At 41.1% G+C, this 19992-nt stretch overlaps 15 non-coding genes across 15 annotated transcripts; 5 read left to right on the forward strand and 10 right to left on the reverse strand.

The window, feature by feature from the left end:
* Positions 1-182: 182 nt before the first annotated feature.
* TRNAS-GCU (transfer RNA serine (anticodon GCU)) lies at positions 183-264 on the reverse strand. Its single transcript has one exon. It is a non-coding gene; the product is annotated as a tRNA-Ser (tRNA).
* A 289-nt stretch (positions 265-553) lies between these two features.
* Positions 554-648, forward strand: TRNAI-UAU (transfer RNA isoleucine (anticodon UAU)). The gene is made up of 2 exons: positions 554-591; positions 613-648. It is a non-coding gene; the product is annotated as a tRNA-Ile (tRNA).
* Positions 649-1850: 1202 nt separating this feature from the next.
* Positions 1851-1922, reverse strand: TRNAT-UGU (transfer RNA threonine (anticodon UGU)). The gene has a single exon. It is a non-coding gene; the product is annotated as a tRNA-Thr (tRNA).
* Positions 1923-2511: 589 nt separating this feature from the next.
* Positions 2512-2593, reverse strand: TRNAS-GCU (transfer RNA serine (anticodon GCU)). The gene has a single exon. It is a non-coding gene; the product is annotated as a tRNA-Ser (tRNA).
* Positions 2594-2882: 289 nt separating this feature from the next.
* TRNAI-UAU (transfer RNA isoleucine (anticodon UAU)) lies at positions 2883-2977 on the forward strand. Its single transcript has 2 exons — positions 2883-2920; positions 2942-2977. It is a non-coding gene; the product is annotated as a tRNA-Ile (tRNA).
* Positions 2978-4147: 1170 nt separating this feature from the next.
* Positions 4148-4219, reverse strand: TRNAT-UGU (transfer RNA threonine (anticodon UGU)). Its single transcript has one exon. It is a non-coding gene; the product is annotated as a tRNA-Thr (tRNA).
* A 589-nt stretch (positions 4220-4808) lies between these two features.
* Positions 4809-4890, reverse strand: TRNAS-GCU (transfer RNA serine (anticodon GCU)). Its single transcript has one exon. It is a non-coding gene; the product is annotated as a tRNA-Ser (tRNA).
* Positions 4891-5179: 289 nt separating this feature from the next.
* Positions 5180-5274, forward strand: TRNAI-UAU (transfer RNA isoleucine (anticodon UAU)). The gene is made up of 2 exons: positions 5180-5217; positions 5239-5274. It is a non-coding gene; the product is annotated as a tRNA-Ile (tRNA).
* Positions 5275-6444: 1170 nt separating this feature from the next.
* TRNAT-UGU (transfer RNA threonine (anticodon UGU)) lies at positions 6445-6516 on the reverse strand. The gene has a single exon. It is a non-coding gene; the product is annotated as a tRNA-Thr (tRNA).
* A 592-nt stretch (positions 6517-7108) lies between these two features.
* TRNAS-GCU (transfer RNA serine (anticodon GCU)) lies at positions 7109-7190 on the reverse strand. The gene has a single exon. It is a non-coding gene; the product is annotated as a tRNA-Ser (tRNA).
* Positions 7191-7479: 289 nt separating this feature from the next.
* TRNAI-UAU (transfer RNA isoleucine (anticodon UAU)) lies at positions 7480-7574 on the forward strand. The gene is made up of 2 exons: positions 7480-7517; positions 7539-7574. It is a non-coding gene; the product is annotated as a tRNA-Ile (tRNA).
* A 1170-nt stretch (positions 7575-8744) lies between these two features.
* Positions 8745-8816, reverse strand: TRNAT-UGU (transfer RNA threonine (anticodon UGU)). Its single transcript has one exon. It is a non-coding gene; the product is annotated as a tRNA-Thr (tRNA).
* A 9411-nt stretch (positions 8817-18227) lies between these two features.
* TRNAS-GCU (transfer RNA serine (anticodon GCU)) lies at positions 18228-18309 on the reverse strand. Its single transcript has one exon. It is a non-coding gene; the product is annotated as a tRNA-Ser (tRNA).
* Positions 18310-18598: 289 nt separating this feature from the next.
* Positions 18599-18693, forward strand: TRNAI-UAU (transfer RNA isoleucine (anticodon UAU)). Its single transcript has 2 exons — positions 18599-18636; positions 18658-18693. It is a non-coding gene; the product is annotated as a tRNA-Ile (tRNA).
* Positions 18694-19877: 1184 nt separating this feature from the next.
* TRNAT-UGU (transfer RNA threonine (anticodon UGU)) lies at positions 19878-19949 on the reverse strand. The gene has a single exon. It is a non-coding gene; the product is annotated as a tRNA-Thr (tRNA).
* Between the last annotated feature and the right edge of the window lie 43 nt (positions 19950-19992).

Below are 19992 nucleotides of genomic sequence, written 5' to 3' on the forward strand. Positions count from 1 at the left end.
CTCTGGACACTTCATGAAAGATCTAATTTCAATTAAGCACAAAATACTTCCCTTTATTTGACATAAATGCCATAATGGAATAGTCAGTTGGGCCCTTCTAGTGGATTATGGCAGTGTCTTGAAAGAGAGTGTAATTGTACTACGCGACATGCTCACCTTCAAAAGAGTGTCTGATGGCTTTCCGACGAAGGTGGGCTTCGAACCCACGCGTGCAGAGCACAATGGATTAGCAGTCCATCGCCTTAACCACTCGGCCACCTCGTCTGCCTTAGGGGCCTATATTTCATTTTTGGTGAAATTTTAACTATGTGCTAATTAAAAATAAGCATAAGTTTATCCTAGACTGTGTCAGAACGGCAAATGTATGGGGTGTTCAATAGACAGAGCACACGATATAGCAGAATTATCAACTCTATTCCATTTGGACTGTATTTTTATTGGTCATGATAACATGCTAGCATTTGAGTCGATCTTGCACAGTGAATAATGGAGCAGTGCAGTATCTACTTGGTTAGCACTAGATGGCTCAAATGGGGAGAAGTGAAAACAGTGAGCTCCAGTGGCGCAATCGGTTAGCGCGCGGTACTTATACAGCAGTACTTGCACTGAGCCATGCCGAGGTTGTGAGTTCGAGCCTCACCTGGAGCAGTTGATTGGTTTTCATAAACCATTTCACTAAAAGTAAAGATTAGACTCAGAATAAAGACGGCTCTTGCTAGAGAGTCTTAACTTCTTTTCAGGATCTGCGTGTCCGACTCCTCCAGGTGCCAAATATCACATATCCTATGCGATGCTCCTTATAAACATTCAATGATGTACCATCTTGCATAGCATGCAAACACCACATCAGTGCATTTAAAAATACTTTTGTAGAATAATAAATATGATGAATACATTGTTGTCACGGGATAACCATAAACTGAGGAGCTGCAAACAGTGCTGTGTCAGCTACATACAATAAAATTTAACTCAAAGAAATATCAAAAGAAGAGCATCATCATATTAAAGTTTCTAGTCAACATAAGAGTTGCACCATAGCAGCTTATGGTGCTTTCTGCTCAGATTGTGCCTCCAATCCCACATTGACTTTTTTAGTTCTTTGCAATTTTAAAAAACAATTCCTGCTCAAAGCTAGCTTTTCAAAACCATTCAACCTATTACATTTATTTCTCTAACCTGTGAATGTGGTCCATGTTCTCTTTTCCTCATTCCCATCATGATACTCCCTTTCCAGAAACCAAGTTCACTTCTTTATCCAGCCCACCCATCCAAGGTCACCAAATCTATGAAGCAATTCTGCTTTTTCTCACATTCTCTCCATGTACAAGATACCTTGTATCAATTGAATGGACAGCAGGAGAGGTGAATATTTATGGTTAGTGGGGGTGGGGTTTTGAAGATTAACCTCATTTGACTAAGAGCCGGGGTATCTGGGAGAAAAAGTATTTTAAGGGGGATGAAGTTCATATCTCCTTGGTGAAATTTCTAGAGCCTTATTTCATCCTTTCTGTGGATGCAGACTCAGTCGGAACAGACGTCCTAGTCCTCGCTCTGCCTTTCAAAGGAACTTTAAATATGCATGGCTTATTTGGCTTTGCCCGGCAGGGCTTGCCCGGCGGGGTGAGAATGGCGTTTGGGGCTTGCCCGGCGGGGTGAGAATGGCGTTTGTCAGGCGTTCGTCAGGCGATCGGAAGGGGTGAGGCAATAGTTTATGGTTCAATGGTTTTCATGAAGTCTTCTTGATAAGATGAAAGATGGAAAGGGAAGCTTGTCAATAAGCAAACTTAAGACAAGGTGTGACTCCTAGAAAGAATGACTTGAAAACAACATACAGAAACACACATATAAAAAGGCCCTGATGAGGCTTGAACTCATGACCCCTGGTTTACAAGACCAGTGCTCTGCCACTGAGCTACAAGGATGGTCTGCCTGCAGTTTGTAAATCGCAACATGTATTCTTACTGCGGTATGAAGATATCTATGATTTTGAGACTCTGTATGGAAATGCAGTTGCATTTGAATGTCTACATGCGTGCACAAATCGAAGAGCATGCTTAAGACACTTTTCTTGAAAGTAGGAAAAACTCCATTTTGATTTGAGAACATAAGAGTATTCACATTTATGACCATACTGAAAGCTCTAGTGAGTATGTCCGCAATCAGTGACAGATAGAGAACTCACTTATTAGAAGTGATCTGTCTCTGTGGGGCAGACAAATGTAAACACTCATACACTTGAGACGGCTGAAACTTTAGGAGTAAGAAATGCTTTCTTATCAGTCTATCTATCCAAACTGGTTGGAAGGCCAGGAGTGAGGAATAGGCAATCCTCTGGACACTTCATGAAAGATCTAATTTCAATTAAGCACAAAATACTTCCCTTTATTTGACATAAATGCCATAATGGAATAGTCAGTTGGGCCCTTCTAGTGGATTATGGCAGTGTCTTGAAAGAGAGTGTAATTGTACTACGAGACATGCTCACCTTCAAAAGAGTGTCTGATGGCTTTCCGACGAAGGTGGGATTCGAACCCACGCGTGCAGAGCACAATGGATTAGCAGTCCATCGCCTTAACCACTCGGCCACCTCGTCTGCCTTGGGGGCCTATATTTCATTTTTGGTGAAATTCTAACTATGTGCTAATTAAAAATAAGCATAAGTTTATCCTAGACTGTGTCAGAACGGCAAATGTATGGGGTGTTCAATAGACAGAGCACACGATATAGCAGAATTATCAAATCTATTCCATTTGGACTGTATTTTTAATTGTCATGATAACATGCTAGCATGTGAGTCGATCTTGCACAGTGAATAATGGAGCAGTGCAGTATCTACTTGGTTAGCACTAGATGGCTCAAATGGGGAGAAATGAAAACAGTGAGCTCCAGTGGCGCAATCGGTTAGCGCGCGGTACTTATACAGCAGTACTTGCACTGAGCCATGCTGAGGTTGTGAGTTCGAGCCTCACCTGGAGCAGTTGATTGGTTTTCATAAACCATTTCACTAAAAGTAAAGATTAGACTCAGAATAAAGACGGCTCTTGCTAGAGAGTCTTAACTTCTTTTCAGGATCTGCGTGTCCGACTCCTCCAGGTGCCAAATATCACATATCCTATGCGATGCTCCTTATAAACATTCAATGATGTACCATCTTGCATAGCATGCAAACACCACATCAGTGCATTTAAAAATACTTTTGTAGAATAATAAATATGATGAATACATTGTTGTCACGGGATAACCATAAACTGAGGAGCTGCAAACAGTGCTGTGTCAGCTACATACAATAAAATTTAACTCAAAGAAATATCAAAAGAAGAGCATCATCATATTAAAGTTTCTAGTCAACATAAGAGTTGCACCATAGCAGCTTATGGTGCTTTCTGCTCAGATTGTGCCTCCAATCCCACATTGACTTTTTTAGTTCTTTGCAATTTTAAAAAACAAATCCTGCTCAAAGCTAGCTTTTCAAAACCATTCAACCTATTACATTTATTTCTCTAACCTGTGAATGTGGTCCATGTTCTCTTTTCCTCATTCCCATCATGATACTCCCTTTCCGGAAACCAAGTTCACTTCTTTATCCAGCCCACCCATCCAAGGTCACCAAATCTATGAAGCAATTCTGCTTTTTCTCACATTCTCTCCATGTACAAGATACCTTGTATCAATTGAATGGACAGCAGGAGAGGTGAATATTTATGGTTAGTGGGGGTGGGGGTTTGAAGATTAACCTCATTTGACTAAGAGCCGGGGTATCTGGGAGAAAAAGTATTTTAAGGGGGATGAAGTTCATATCTCCTTGGTGAAATTTCTAGAGCCTTATTTCATCCTTTCTGTGGATGCAGACTCAGTCGGAACAGACGTCCTAGTCCTCGCTCTGCCTTTCAAAGGAACTTTAAATATGCATGGCTTATTTGGCTTTGCCCGGCGGGGCTTGCCCGGCGGGGTGAGAATGGCGTTTGTCAGGCGTTCGTCAGGCGATCGGAAGGGGTGAGGCAATAGTTTATGGTTCAATGGTTTTCATGAAGTCTTCTTGATAAGATGAAAGATGGAAAGGGAAGCTTGTCAATAAGCAAACTTAAGACAAGGTGTGACTCCTAGAAAGAATGACTTAAAAACAACATACAGAAACACACATATAAAAAGACCCTGATGAGGCTTGAACTCATGACCCCTGGTTTACAAGACCAGTGCTCTGCCACTGAGCTACAAGGCCGGTCTGCCTGCAGTTTGTAAATCGCAACATGTATTCTTACTGCGGTATGAAGATATCTATGATTTTGAGACTCTGTATGGAAATGCAGTTGCATTTGAATGTCTACATGCGTGCACAAATCGAAGAGCATGCTTAAGACACTTTTCTTGAAAGTAGGAAAAACTCCATTTTGATTTGAGAACATAAGAGTATTCACATTTATGACCATACTGAAAGCTCTAGTGAGTATGTCCGCAATCAGTGACAGATAGAGAACTCACTTATTAGAAGTGATCTGTCTCTGTGGGGCAGACAAATGTAAACACTCATACACTTGAGACGGCTGAAACTTTAGGAGTAAGAAATGCTTTCTTATCAGTCTATCTATCCAAACTGGTTGGAAGGCCAGGAGTGAGGAATAGGCAATCCTCTGGACACTTCATGAAAGATCTAATTTCAATTAAGCACAAAATACTTCCCTTTATTTGACATAAATGCCATAATGGAATAGTCAGTTGGGCCCTTCTAGTGGATTATGGCAGTGTCTTGAAAGAGAGTGTAATTGTACTACGAGACATGCTCACCTTCAAAAGAGTGTCTGATGGCTTTCCGACGAAGGTGGGCTTCGAACCCACGCGTGCAGAGCACAATGGATTAGCAGTCCATCGCCTTAACCACTCGGCCACCTCGTCTGCCTTAGGGGCCTATATTTCATTTTTGGTGAAATTTTAACTATGTGCTAATTAAAAATAAGCATAAGTTTATCCTAGACTGTGTCAGAACGGCAAATGTATGGGGTGTTCAATAGACAGAGCACACGATATAGCAGAATTATCAACTCTATTCCATTTGGACTGTATTTTTATTGGTCATGATAACATGCTAGCATTTGAGTCGATCTTGCACAGTGAATAATGGAGCAGTGCAGTATCTACTTGGTTAGCACTAGATGGCTCAAATGGGGAGACGTGAAAACAGTGAGCTCCAGTGGCGCAATCGGTTAGCGCGCGGTACTTATACAGCAGTACTTGCACTGAGCCATGCCGAGGTTGTGAGTTCGAGCCTCACCTGGAGCAGTTGATTGGTTTTCATAAACCATTTCACTAAAAGTAAAGATTAGACTCAGAATAAAGACGGCTCTTGCTAGAGAGTCTTAACTTCTTTTCAGGATCTGCGTGTCCGACTCCTCCAGGTGCCAAATATCACATATCCTATGCGATGCTCCTTATAAACATTCAATGATGTACCATCTTGCATAGCATGCAAACACCACATCAGTGCATTTAAAAATACTTTTGTAGAATAATAAATATGATGAATACATTGTTGTCACGGGATAACCATAAACTGAGGAGCTGCAAACAGTGCTGTGTCAGCTACATACAATAAAATTTAACTCAAAGAAATATCAAAAGAAGAGCATCATCATATTAAAGTTTCTAGTCAACATAAGAGTTGCACCATAGCAGCTTATGGTGCTTTCTGCTCAGATTGTGCCTCCAATCCCACATTGACTTTTTTAGTTCTTTGCAATTTTAAAAAACAAATCCTGCTCAAAGCTAGCTTTTCAAAACCATTCAACCTATTACATTTATTTCTCTAACCTGTGAATGTGGTCCATGTTCTCTTTTCCTCATTCCCATCATGATACTCCCTTTCCGGAAACCAAGTTCACTTCTTTATCCAGCCCACCCATCCAAGGTCACCAAATCTATGAAGCAATTCTGCTTTTTCTCACATTCTCTCCATGTACAAGATACCTTGTATCAATTGAATGGACAGCAGGAGAGGTGAATATTTATGGTTAGTGGGGGTGGGGGTTTGAAGATTAACCTCATTTGACTAAGAGCCGGGGTATCTGGGAGAAAAAGTATTTTAAGGGGGATGAAGTTCATATCTCCTTGGTGAAATTTCTAGAGCCTTATTTCATCCTTTCTGTGGATGCAGACTCAGTCGGAACAGACGTCCTAGTCCTCGCTCTGCCTTTCAAAGGAACTTTAAATATGCATGGCTTATTTGGCTTTGCCCGGCAGGGCTTGCCCGGCGGGGTGAGAATGGCGTTTGTCAGGCGTTCGTCAGGCGATCGGAAGGGGTGAGGCAATAGTTTATGGTTCAATGGTTTTCATGAAGTCTTCTTGATAAGATGAAAGATGGAAAGGGAAGCTTGTCAATAAGCAAACTTAAGACAAGGTGTGACTCCTAGAAAGAATGACTTGAAAACAACATACAGAAACACACATATAAAAAGGCCCTGATGAGGCTTGAACTCATGACCCCTGGTTTACAAGACCAGTGCTCTGCCACTGTGCTACAAGGCCGGTCTGCCTGCAGTTTGTAAATCGCAACATGTATTCTTACTGCGGTATGAAGATATCTATGATTTTGAGACTCTATGGAAATGCAGTTGCATTTGAATGTCTACATGCGTGCACAAATCGAAGAGCATGCTTAAGACACTTTTCTTGAAAGTAGGAAAAACTCCATTTTGATTTGAGAACATAAGAGTATTCACATTTATGACCATACTGAACTGAAAGCTCTAGTGAGTATGTCCGCAATCAGTGACAGATAGAGAACTCACTTATTAGAAGTGATCTGTCTCTGTGGGGCAGACAAATGTAAACACTCATACACTTGAGACGGCTGAAACTTTAGGAGTAAGAAATGCTTTCTTATCAGTCTATCTATCCAAACTGGTTGGAAGGCCAGGAGTGAGGAATACGCAATCCTCTGGACACTTCATGAAAGATCTAATTTCAATTAAGCACAAAATACTTCCCTTTATTTGACATAAATGCCATAATGGAATAGTCAGTTGGGCCCTTCTAGTAGATTATGGCAGTGTCTTGAAAGAGAGTGTAATTGTACTACGAGACATGCTCACCTTCAAAAGAGTGTCTGATGGCTTTCCGACGAAGGTGGGATTCGAACCCACGCGTGCAGAGCACAATGGATTAGCAGTCCATCGCCTTAACCACTCGGCCACCTCGTCTGCCTTGGGGGCCTATATTTCATTTTTGGTGAAATTCTAACTATGTGCTAATTAAAAATAAGCATAAGTTTATCCTAGACTGTGTCAGAACGGCAAATGTATGGGGTGTTCAATAGACAGAGCACACGATATAGCAGAATTATCAAATCTATTCCATTTGGACTGTATTTTTAATTGTCATGATAACATGCTAGCATGTGAGTCGATCTTGCACAGTGAATAATGGAGCAGTGCAGTATCTACTTGGTTAGCACTAGATGGCTCAAATGGGGAGAAATCAAAACAGTGAGCTCCAGTGGCGCAATCGGTTAGCGCGCGGTACTTATACAGCAGTACTTGCACTGAGCCATGCTGAGGTTGTGAGTTCGAGCCTCACCTGGAGCAGTTGATTGGTTTTCATAAACCATTTCACTAAAAGTAAAGATTAGACTCAGAATAAAGACGGCTCTTGCTAGAGAGTCTTAACTTCTTTTCAGGATCTGCGTGTCCGACTCCTCCAGGTGCCAAATATCACATATCCTATGCGATGCTCCTTATAAACATTCAATGATGTACCATCTTGCATAGCATGCAAACACCACATCAGTGCATTTAAAAATACTTTTGTAGAATAATAAATATGATGAATACATTGTTGTCACGGGATAACCATAAACTGAGGAGCTGCAAACAGTGCTGTGTCAGCTACATACAATAAAATTTAACTCAAAGAAATATCAAAAGAAGAGCATCATCATATTAAAGTTTCTAGTCAACATAAGAGTTGCACCATAGCAGCTTATGGTGCTTTCTGCTCAGATTGTGCCTCCAATCCCACATTGACTTTTTTAGTTCTTTGCAATTTTAAAAAACAAATCCTGCTCAAAGCTAGCTTTTCAAAACCATTCAACCTATTACATTTATTTCTCTAACCTGTGAATGTGGTCCATGTTCTCTTTTCCTCATTCCCATCATGATACTCCCTTTCCGGAAACCAAGTTCACTTCTTTATCCAGCCCACCCATCCAAGGTCACCAAATCTATGAAGCAATTCTGCTTTTTCTCACATTCTCTCCATGTACAAGATACCTTGTATCAATTGAATGGACAGCAGGAGAGGTGAATATTTATGGTTAGTGGGGGTGGGGGTTTGAAGATTAACCTCATTTGACTAAGAGCCGGGGTATCTGGGAGAAAAAGTATTTTAAGGGGGATGAGGTTCATATCTCCTTGGTGAAATTTCTAGAGCCTTATTTCATCCTTTCTGTGGATGCAGACTCAGTCGGAACAGACGTCCTAGTCCTCGCTCTGCCTTTCAAAGGAACTTTAAATATGCATGGCTTATTTGGCTTTGCCCGGCAGGGCTTGCCCGGCGGGGTGAGAATGGCGTTTGTCAGGCGTTCGTCAGGCGATCGGAAGGGGTGAGGCAATAGTTTATGGTTCAATGGTTTTCATGAAGTCTTCTTGATAAGATGAAAGATGGAAAGGGAAGCTTGTCAATAAGCAAACTTAAGACAAGGTGTGACTCCTAGAAAGAATGACTTGAAAACAACATACAGAAACACACATATAAAAAGGCCCTGATGAGGCTTGAACTCATGACCCCTGGTTTACAAGACCAGTGCTCTGCCACTGTGCTACAAGGCCGGTCTGCCTGCAGTTTGTAAATCGCAACATGTATTCTTACTGCGGTATGAAGATATCTATGATTTTGAGACTCTGTATGGAAATGCAGTTGCATTTGAATGTCTACATGCGTGCACAAATCGAAGAGCATGCTTAAGACACTTTTCTTGAAAGTAGGAAAAACTCCATTTTGATTTGAGAACATAAGAGTATTCACATTTATGACCATACTGAACTGAAAGCTCTAGTGAGTATGTCCGCAATCAGTGACAGATAGAGAACTCACTTATTAGAAGTGATCTGTCTCTGTGGGGCAGACAAATGTAAACACTCATACACTTGAGACGGCTGAAACTTTAGGAGTAAGAAATGCTTTCTTATCAGTCTATCTATCCAAACTGGTTGGAAGGCCAGGAGTGAGGAATAGGCAATCCTCTGGACACTTCATGAAAGATCTAATTTCAATTAAGCACAAAATACTTCCCTTTATTTGACATAAATGCCATAATGGAATAGTCAGTTGGGCCCTTCTAGTGGATTATAGTAATAGTTTCAACAATGGCTCCTCGGGTACAACCAAAATTGCTTTAAATTATATAGTTATCTTTAACTATCATGTAGGCATAACATTTCTACTTATTATGCCGCCTCTATTAGGCCATGAAGTGCAAAAACCAAACACTGAAAAAAAGGTTCAGTACAACATTTTAATCATTAAATCATTTCTCATTCATGATTTACTCTTTTTTCTTTTTTCTTATCGACTGACAATTTTCAATATGCAATAAAATTTACAAAAACGGCGCAACAATTCAGTTTGGTGAGCAAAGTGACATAATGTGAGATAAATGTGACATCGTGACATCAAGTGATCTATATACATGTGAGTGAAAAGGTCTATAGTAGGGGAAGAATAAATTAGAGAGGCCAATTCTCTTTAGGCTGATACTCAAGACCAACAAATTATATTCAATGGATGTATTATGTTGGACATGGTTGACTGGTCCTTTTTGTAAGTATGTCGACGTTTCGACCCTGGGACACCTTAGTTATGGGTCTCTAGCGGGTCTTCTTCAGGACGGGGGCAGATAGGAGTGGTTGCGCCTGTTGATTAAATTAAAAATTATATTAAAAACCTTCAGGTTTGGATTTCTGCACTATATTGGAGTGTTAATGAGGAAATTGGTTTTTACCAGTTCTTCAAGAGTTAGACATCCTGATGTTCTATTCCATCAGTCGGTCTTCTTATATATTGGCTGAATATCTGTGACCAAACACAGTTGTTAGAATCAGTGTAGAAGAGGGGCTCCCTGTCAACCCTCCCATCATACAACACTCACCTATTTAAGAAGGCATTAGTCTTTGTACAATCCTATTCACTGGCAGTTTGTTATTAATTGTTGGGATCCATTTATGTTAGTTTCCAATATCCTGCAATTTAAGCAATATATATGTATTATCGGTAAGTTCTATTTAGATTATGTGGGTTCTTATTAATAATGATACACAGCCAGCTCATACATTTCTTACTCACCAATAATAGCTCTGGTGATGTCTCCGTTATAATAATTAAAGCCACGATAAGTTGGTAATTCCTATGTGGCTGCTCGTGTAACATCCGGTGATTTATTGAGTCTAAAAACAAGTAAAATGCGGGGGTAATTAATGCCAGCCCCGTGGGTTAGAAAAGACGCGTTTGGGATCGAAAAGGTCGGTCTGGGTGACATCATTTACACTCACCATCACGAAGGATTGACAAAGTGCAGAGCCGGTTTCTAACGCGCGTCTGCTCTGCTGGGCGGCTTCTGTCTCTGAAGACGAGCGCTGCCCGGCGGTAAATTTTACTTCCGCATATCGTCTCGAGGACGTCGCGGTTGCTAGGTAACCACACGTTGAAGCGCGATGACTTCACAGCGTGTGTGTGTTACTGGGTGAGGCGATATTGACCCTCTCCACGTCATCGCTCGATATTTCTTAATGTTTAGGCAGTATAACGATGCTCCTTCTTAGTTTAACGTATATATTAGTGTGTCTTCGAGTAAAAGGAGCACGAGTATTCCAATAGCGGAATAAATGGCCCGTGTACTGAGGCAACATTGATATTCATAGACCTGGGGTTACTTGTGTTCAATGGAATATGCTTACTCTACATACTAAATTGGATATGCAGTGAACAGAGAAGTAAATAGTTTGTTGAAAAATGGCATTAGAGAAGTATATAATTCTCTACAGTAGATGATATCGAGCCCCAATGTCATAAGGCAATTCCGCTTTCATATAGCCACACATTTACTAACCAAAATGTCTACATTAGTGTTGTACCAACATAAACACCTAATTCTTAAACAAGACGTCTGTACCTGTAACATACTTGTACCCATTAGTACATATATCATATCAGACAGGATAACTGTTATTCTCATTTATGATTAGGGCATTACTGCAGCATCAGACAATCTGTATATATCAAAAACATGCTATATGGGAAGAGACTCCTTATACACAGATATAAGAACAATGTCGTATTGACCCCCCAGGTAAAATCAAAGCTGTCCCATTTGTCTAGCTGTTTCCTCTCGTTCGTTCAGGCCCTGTTGTACACTATTCAGGGAGTGTATCCACCTGCATTCTTTGTAGTTCAATGTTTTAACTAAGGAGCCACCCCTTGGTCCAATATTCACTTTCTCTATGACTCTCCACCTCATCTCTTCTGGTTTATGTTTATGGGTACCGTAGTGTTCAACTAACGGGGCCCCGATAGTGTTGCACCTAAGTCTGCTCATGTGTTGCAGGATTCTTGTTTTGACTCTTTGTGTTGTTTGCCCCACATATAATAGACCACATGGACAACTGATGGTATATATCACATGGGTACTATTGCAGTTGGTGAAATGTGTCAATTTGTATGTTCTGGAGTTGTGTGTGAAGCTTGATCCTTCTTGGCACAGGTCACAAGCCTTACAGTTCCCACACTTGTGATGACCAGTCATAGGGGGCAGACTTAACATACTCCGTAGGTCCTGTTGTTTTGGAGGGTCCAGAAATGCTTTAGTCACTACATCCTTGATATTTCGTCCTCGCTTAAATGCAAATAGTGGTGGTTCATTGGTCTGCAGATCGGTTGCAACTAAGTTCCAGTACTTTTTTATAGTTTTTTTAATGTCCGCACTCTTAGTGTTGAATGTAGTTACACAAACTAGGTTCTTAGTGTCATCAGTTTTGCTTTTCGGTTCAAGAAGCTGCTCCCTTGGTTGATACCAGGCACGTTTTTTCGCTTTCCTGAGCAGATTCGAAGGATATCCCCGTTTCCTTAGTCTTGACGTCAAGTCTTCAGATGCACGGAAAAAGTCATTTCTCTTGTAACAATTTTTTCTTATCCTTAAATATTGCCCATAGGGTAAATTGTCCCTTAGATTCCTGGGATGGTGAGATCCATACATCAACAGGGTATTTCTTTCCATCGGCTTACGGAATAGATCGGTGTACAATTGTCCATCTTCCACCTTGAATGTCAGATCCAGGAAGTCAATGGATTCAGAGTTATGAACCATGGTGAATTGGATGTCGTTATCACGGGCATTTAACCAGGAGAAGAATTCATTCAATTCAACTTCTGTCCCTGACCAAATCATGAGCACATCGTCGATGTATCTTTTCCATACATCGATGTTGTGTAGGTAGGGGTTATTTGGGTCATATAGATGTTGTTCTTCGTACTGGTCCATAAAGATATTAGCCAGACTTGGGGCATAGGTAGCACCCATAGCCACCCCTTTACACTGATAATAGAATTGATTTCTGAATAGGAAGAAATTTTTCTTCATCGCTATTTCCAAGATGTCAATTAGGAAATCGGTCGGTATCCAGTGTGGTCTTTCTCTTTTATCCAACGTGGTTCTGATGACTTCAATCGCAGTCTCCTGTGGGATTGACGTGTACAAAGATGACACGTCTAGTGTCACTAGCATCTGTTTCTTGTCATCAAAAGGTTGTCCCTCTAGGAGTTGTATGATATGCATGCTGTCACGTACATATGATTTGGTATGCGAGATCCATGGTTGTAGGAAGTGGTCAATGAATTTGTTGAGGGGCTCTAAAATTGAGCCACAGCCCGATACTATGGGCCTACCAGGAGGTTTCTCCAGTCTCTTATGCACCTTAGGCAATGCATATATTGTCGGGATTCTGGGTTCCCGTTGGTTCAAGAAGTCATGTTCGTGTTGACTTAGGAAACCCTTATCCAATCCATTTTTGGTAGTGATTTCAATCAGTGTTCTTATTTCAGGGGTTGGGTCTAAAGGCCGAGATATCAGGTGACTCAGCACTCACCAATGCAAAGGAAGCATTGGAACGTGCTGAGAAAGCATTGACAGAATTCAATACAATCACACTTGGTAGAAAACTTGACAAGTTAGCGAAGGACGTTAAGAACTACGATAAAAAGGTAACATATCCCTATTTGGCTGACGATTATTATCATCAGGACAGTCAAGGCTTTTTTACGAACAAGGGAAGACAGGGGCCACGCAGGTTCTACACTTTCTCAAATTCATCAGGGGGAAGTGGCTCAGAACCAGACACCAATCAACCATCTACAAGTAGTTCAGACCAACAATTACAGAACCCTTTTTTAGGGGAGGGTCCCACGAGAGGGAACAGGGGCGGAGGGAGACAGCAGAATTGGGATCGCCCCAGGAGATGGGGGCGGGGGAGACCAACACAAGGCCGAGTCAGGTTCTACCAACCGGATACACATGGGGAGATATCAACAAGGAGACAAACCTATCGTTGGTGACACCAGGTAGAAACCCCATCCTAGAAAAATCAAGTAACAGTGGAGAGTATGTTACAAACATAGAACCGATACAACAGATATCAGAAATGAGAGGTGTAACAGTTCGAACCACACTTTTAGAACAACTGAACCCCTTACAACCCACTGAAGTCCCTCCTGTCACGAACTGTCTAGAACTACCTTTAATGACCCACAATCATCAAAATAACATCATTGTACCGAGTCATGATCCTGCTGTAATTGACAACCAGGATCCGGTGGTCAATCTATCTGACTATACCCTAACAGATGTAGAAAGGAGTATTCTATCTAAGGGGTTGTCATTTGTCCCCACGGTTGTACCTGACTCATTCCAAATAAGGCTAGAACTACAAAGGTTTTTCAGAAAGATTAGACTGAAATATTTCTTTACACAAAACGATTCTTCCCCTACAAGATCTGCAACGATGTTCAGACCAATCTCAACATTTACACCTGCCTCGTTCATGATGAGTGAGAGGATATTGGCTTTTGAGATAGTGGTATTAGAAGAAGTCATGAAAACAATGGAAGAACGTAGATATATAAAATATAACACGAGCAAGGAGGAGAAGGATGCACTATATGGATTGTCAAGCAATGATGCTATAGTGATAAAAGCAGCGGACAAGGGGGGAGCCATTGTGGTACAAAATACACAAGACTATGTCTGCGAAATCAACAATCAACTCCAAGTACAGGATAGTTACATCAAGATAAGAGGAGACCCAACCCCTGAAATAAGAACACTGATTGAAATCACTACCAAAAATGGATTGGATAAGGGTTTCCTAAGTCAACACGAACATGACTTCTTGAACCAACGGGAACCCAGAATCCCGACAATATATGCATTGCCTAAGGTGCATAAGAGACTGGAGAAACCTCCTGGTAGGCCCATAGTATCGGGCTGTGGCTCAATTTTAGAGCCCCTCAACAAATTCATTGACCACTTCCTACAACCATGGATCTCGCATACCAAATCATATGTACGTGACAGCATGCATATCATACAACTCCTAGAGGGACAACCTTTTGATGACAAGAAACAGATGCTAGTGACACTAGACGTGTCATCTTTGTACACGTCAATCCCACAGGAGACTGCGATTGAAGTCATCAGAACCACGTTGGATAAAAGAGAAAGACCACACTGGATACCGACCGATTTCCTAATTGACATCTTGGAAATAGCGATGAAGAAAAATTTCTTCCTATTCAGAAATCAATTCTATTATCAGTGTAAAGGGGTGGCTATGGGTGCTACCTATGCCCCAAGTCTGGCTAATATCTTTATGGACCAGTACGAAGAACAACATCTATATGACCCAAATAACCCCTACCTACACAACATCGATGTATGGAAAAGATACATCGACGATGTGCTCATGATTTGGTCAGGGACAGAAGTTGAATTGAATGAATTCTTCTCCTGGTTAAATGCCCGTGATAACGACATCCAATTCACCATGGTTCATAACTCTGAATCCATTGACTTCCTGGATCTGACATTCAAGGTGGAAGATGGACAATTGTACACCGATCTATTCCGTAAGCCGATGGAAAGAAATACCCTGTTGATGTATGGATCTCACCATCCCAGGAATCTAAGGGACAATTTACCCTATGGGCAATATTTAAGGATAAGAAAAAATTGTTACAAGAGAAATGACTTTTTCCGTGCATCTGAAGACTTGACGTCAAGACTAAGGAAACGGGGATATCCTTCGAATCTGCTCAGGAAAGCGAAAAAACGTGCCTGGTATCAACCAAGGGAGCAGCTTCTTGAACCGAAAAGCAAAACTGATGACACTAAGAACCTAGTTTGTGTAACTACATTCAACACTAAGAGTGCGGACATTAAAAAAACTATAAAAAAGTACTGGAACTTAGTTGCAACCGATCTGCAGACCAATGAACCACCACTATTTGCATTTAAGCGAGGACGAAATATCAAGGATGTAGTGACTAAAGCATTTCTGGACCCTCCAAAACAACAGGACCTACGGAGTATGTTAAGTCTGCCCCCTATGACTGGTCATCACAAGTGTGGGAACTGTAAGGCTTGTGACCTGTGCCAAGAAGGATCAAGCTTCACACACAACTCCAGAACATACAAATTGACACATTTCACCAACTGCAATAGTACCCATGTGATATATACCATCAGTTGTCCATGTGGTCTATTATATGTGGGGCAAACAACACAAAGAGTCAAAACAAGAATCCTGCAACACATGAGCAGACTTAGGTGCAACACTATCGGGGCCCCGTTAGTTGAACACTACGGTACCCATAAACATAAACCAGAAGAGATGAGGTGGAGAGTCATAGAGAAAGTGAATATTGGACCAAGGGGTGGCTCCTTAGTTAAAACATTGAACTACAAAGAATGCAGGTGGATACACTCCCTGAATAGTGTACAACAGGGCCTGAACGAACGAGAGGAAACAGCTAGACAAATGGGACAGCTTTGATTTTACCTGGGGGGTCAATACGACATTGTTCTTATATCTGTGTATAAGGAGTCTCTTCCCATATAGCATGTTTTTGATATATACAGATTGTCTGATGCTGCAGTAATGCCCTAATCATAAATGAGAATAACAGTTATCCTGTCTGATATGATATATGTACTAATGGGTACAAGTATGTTACAGGTACAGACGTCTTGTTTAAGAATTAGGTGTTTATGTTGGTACAACACTAATGTAGACATTTTGGTTAGTAAATGTGTGGCTATATGAAAGCGGAATTGCCTTATGACATTGGGGCTCGATATCATCTACTGTAGAGAATTATATACTTCTCTAATGCCATTTTTCAACAAACTATTTACTTCTCTGTTCACTGCATATCCAATTTAGTATGTAGAGTAAGCATATTCCATTGAACACAAGTAACCCCAGGTCTATGAATATCAATGTTGCCTCAGTACACGGGCCATTTATTCCGCTATTGGAATACTCGTGCTCCTTTTACTCGAAGACACACTAATATATACGTTAAACTAAGAAGGAGCATCGTTATACTGCCTAAACATTAAGAAATATCGAGCGATGACGTGGAGAGGGTCAATATCGCCTCACCCAGTAACACACACACGCTGTGAAGTCATCGCGCTTCAACGTGTGGTTACCTAGCAACCGCGACGTCCTCGAGACGATATGCGGAAGTAAAATTTACCGCCGGGCAGCGCTCGTCTTCAGAGACAGAAGCCGCCCAGCAGAGCAGACGCGCGTTAGAAACCGGCTCTGCACTTTGTCAATCCTTCGTGATGGTGAGTGTAAATGATGTCACCCAGACCGACCTTTTCGATCCCAAACGCGTCTTTTCTAACCCACGGGGCTGGCATTAATTACCCCCGCATTTTACTTGTTTTTAGACTCAATAAATCACCGGATGTTACACGAGCAGCCACATAGGAATTACCAACTTATCGTGGCTTTAATTATTATAACGGAGACATCACCAGAGCTATTATTGGTGAGTAAGAAATGTATGAGCTGGCTGTGTATCATTATTAATAAGAACCCACATAATCTAAATAGAACTTACCGATAATACATATATATTGCTTAAATTGCAGGATATTGGAAACTAACATAAATGGATCCCAACAATTAATAACAAACTGCCAGTGAATAGGATTGTACAAAGACTAATGCCTTCTTAAATAGGTGAGTGTTGTATGATGGGAGGGTTGACAGGGAGCCCCTCTTCTACACTGATTCTAACAACTGTGTTTGGTCACAGATATTCAGCCAATATATAAGAAGACCGACTGATGGAATAGAACATCAGGATGTCTAACTCTTGAAGAACTGGTAAAAACCAATTTCCTCATTAACACTCCAATATAGTGCAGAAATCCAAACCTGAAGGTTTTTAATATAATTTTTAATTTAATCAACAGGCGCAACCACTCCTATCTGCCCCCGTCCTGAAGAAGACCCGCTAGAGACCCATAACTAAGGTGTCCCAGGGTCGAAACGTCGACATACTTACAAAAAGGACCAGTCAACCATGTCCAACATAATACATCCATTGAATATAATTTGTTGGTCTTGAGTATCAGCCTAAAGAGAATTGGCCTCTCTAATTTATTCTTCCCCTACTATAGACCTTTTCACTCACATGTATATAGATCACTTGATGTCACGATGTCACATTTATCTCACATTATGTCATTTTGCTCACCAAACTGAATTGTTGCGCCGTTTTTGTAAATTTTATTGCATATTGAAAATTGTCAGTCGATAAGAAAAAAGAAAAAAGAGTAAATCATGAATGAGAAATGATTTAATGATTAAAATGTTGTACTGAACCTTTTTTTCAGTGTTTGGTTTTTGCACTTCATGGCCTAATAGAGGCGGCATAATAAGTAGAAATGTTATGCCTACATGATAGTTAAAGATAACTATATAATTTAAAGCAATTTTGGTTGTACCCGAGGAGCCATTGTTGAAACTATTACTGTATTGCCCAGGTTCTGAGGGATACTGGGTTACCCCATAAGGAATTCTCTTCTCTTCTAGTGGATTATGGCAGTGTCTTGAAAGAGAGTGTAATTGTACTACGAGACATGCTCACCTTCAAAAGAGTGTCTGATGGCTTTCCGACGAAGGTGGGATTCGAACCCACGCGTGCAGAGCACAATGGATTAGCAGTCCATCGCCTTAACCACTCGGCCACCTCGTCTGCCTTGGGGGCCTATATTTCATTTTTGGTGAAATTCTAACTATGTGCTAATTAAAAATAAGCATAAGTTTATCCTAGACTGTGTCAGAACGGCAAATGTATGGGGTGTTCAATAGACAGAGCACACGATATAGCAGAATTATCAAATCTATTCCATTTGGACTGTATTTTTAATAGTCATGATAACATGCTAGCATGTGAGTCGATCTTGCACAGTGAATAATGGAGCAGTGCAGTATCTACTTGGTTAGCACTAGATGGCTCAAATGGGGAGAAATGAAAACAGTGAGCTCCAGTGGCGCAATCGGTTAGCGCGCGGTACTTATACAGCAGTACTTGCACTGAGCCATGCTGAGGTTGTGAGTTCGAGCCTCACCTGGAGCAGTTGATTGGTTTTCATAAACCATTTCACTAAAAGTAAAGATTAGACTCAGAATAAAGACGGCTCTTGCTAGAGAGTCTTAACTTCTTTTCAGGATCTGCGTGTCCGACTCCTCCAGGTGCCAAATATCACATATCCTATGCGATGCTCCTTATAAACATTCAATGATGTACCATCTTGCATAGCATGCAAACACCACATCAGTGCATTTAAAAATACTTTTGTAGAATAATAAATATGATGAATACATTGTTGTCACGGGATAACCATAAACTGAGGAGCTGCAAACAGTGCTGTGTCAGCTACATACAATAAAATTTAACTCAAAGAAATATCAAAAGAAGAGCATCATCATATTAAAGTTTCTAGTCAACATAAGAGTTGCACCATAGCAGCTTATGGTGCTTTCTGCTCAGATTGTGCCTCCAATCCCACATTGACTTTTTTAGTTCTTTGCAATTTTAAAAAACAATTCCTGCTCAAAGCTAGCTTTTCAAAACCATTCAACCTATTACATTTATTTCTCTAACCTGTGAATGTGGTCCATGCTCTCTTTTCCTCATTCCCATCATGATACTCCCTTTCCAGAATCCAAGTTCACTTCTTTATCCAGCCCACCCATCCAAGGTCACCAAATCTATGAAGCAATTCTGCTTTTTCTCACATTCTCTCCATGTACAAGATACCTTGTATCAATTGAATGGACAGCAGGAGAGGTGAATATTTATGGTTAGTGGGGGTGGGGTTTTGAAGATTAACCTCATTTGACTAAGAGCCGGGGTATCTGGGAGAAAAAGTATTTTAAGGGGGATGAAGTTCATATCTCCTTGGTGAAATTTCTAGAGCCTTATTTCATCCTTTCTGTGGATGCAGACTCAGTCGGAACAGACGTCCTAGTCCTCGCTCTGCCTTTCAAAGGAACTTTAAATATGCATGGCTTATTTGGCTTTGCCCGGCAGGGCTTGCCCGGCAGGGCTTGCCCGGCGGGGTGAGATTGGCGTTTGTCAGGCGTTCGTCAGGCGATCGGAAGGGGTGAGGCAATAGTTTATGGTTCAATGGTTTTCATGAAGTCTTCTTGATAAGATGAAAGATGGAAAGGGAAGCTTGTCAATAAGCAAACTTAAGACAAGGTGTGACTCCTTGAAAGAATGACTTGAAAACAACATACAGAAACACACATATAAAAAGGCCCTGATGAGGCTTGAACTCATGACCCCTGGTTTACAAGACCAGTGCTCTGCCACTGAGCTACAAGGATGGTCTGCCTGCAGTTTGTAAATCGCAACATGTATTCTTACTGC

This window comes from Lissotriton vulgaris, unplaced genomic scaffold (assembly GCF_964263255.1).
Source record: "Lissotriton vulgaris unplaced genomic scaffold, aLisVul1.2 SCAFFOLD_1673, whole genome shotgun sequence".
Classification (NCBI taxonomy): Eukaryota; Metazoa; Chordata; class Amphibia; order Caudata; family Salamandridae; genus Lissotriton; species Lissotriton vulgaris.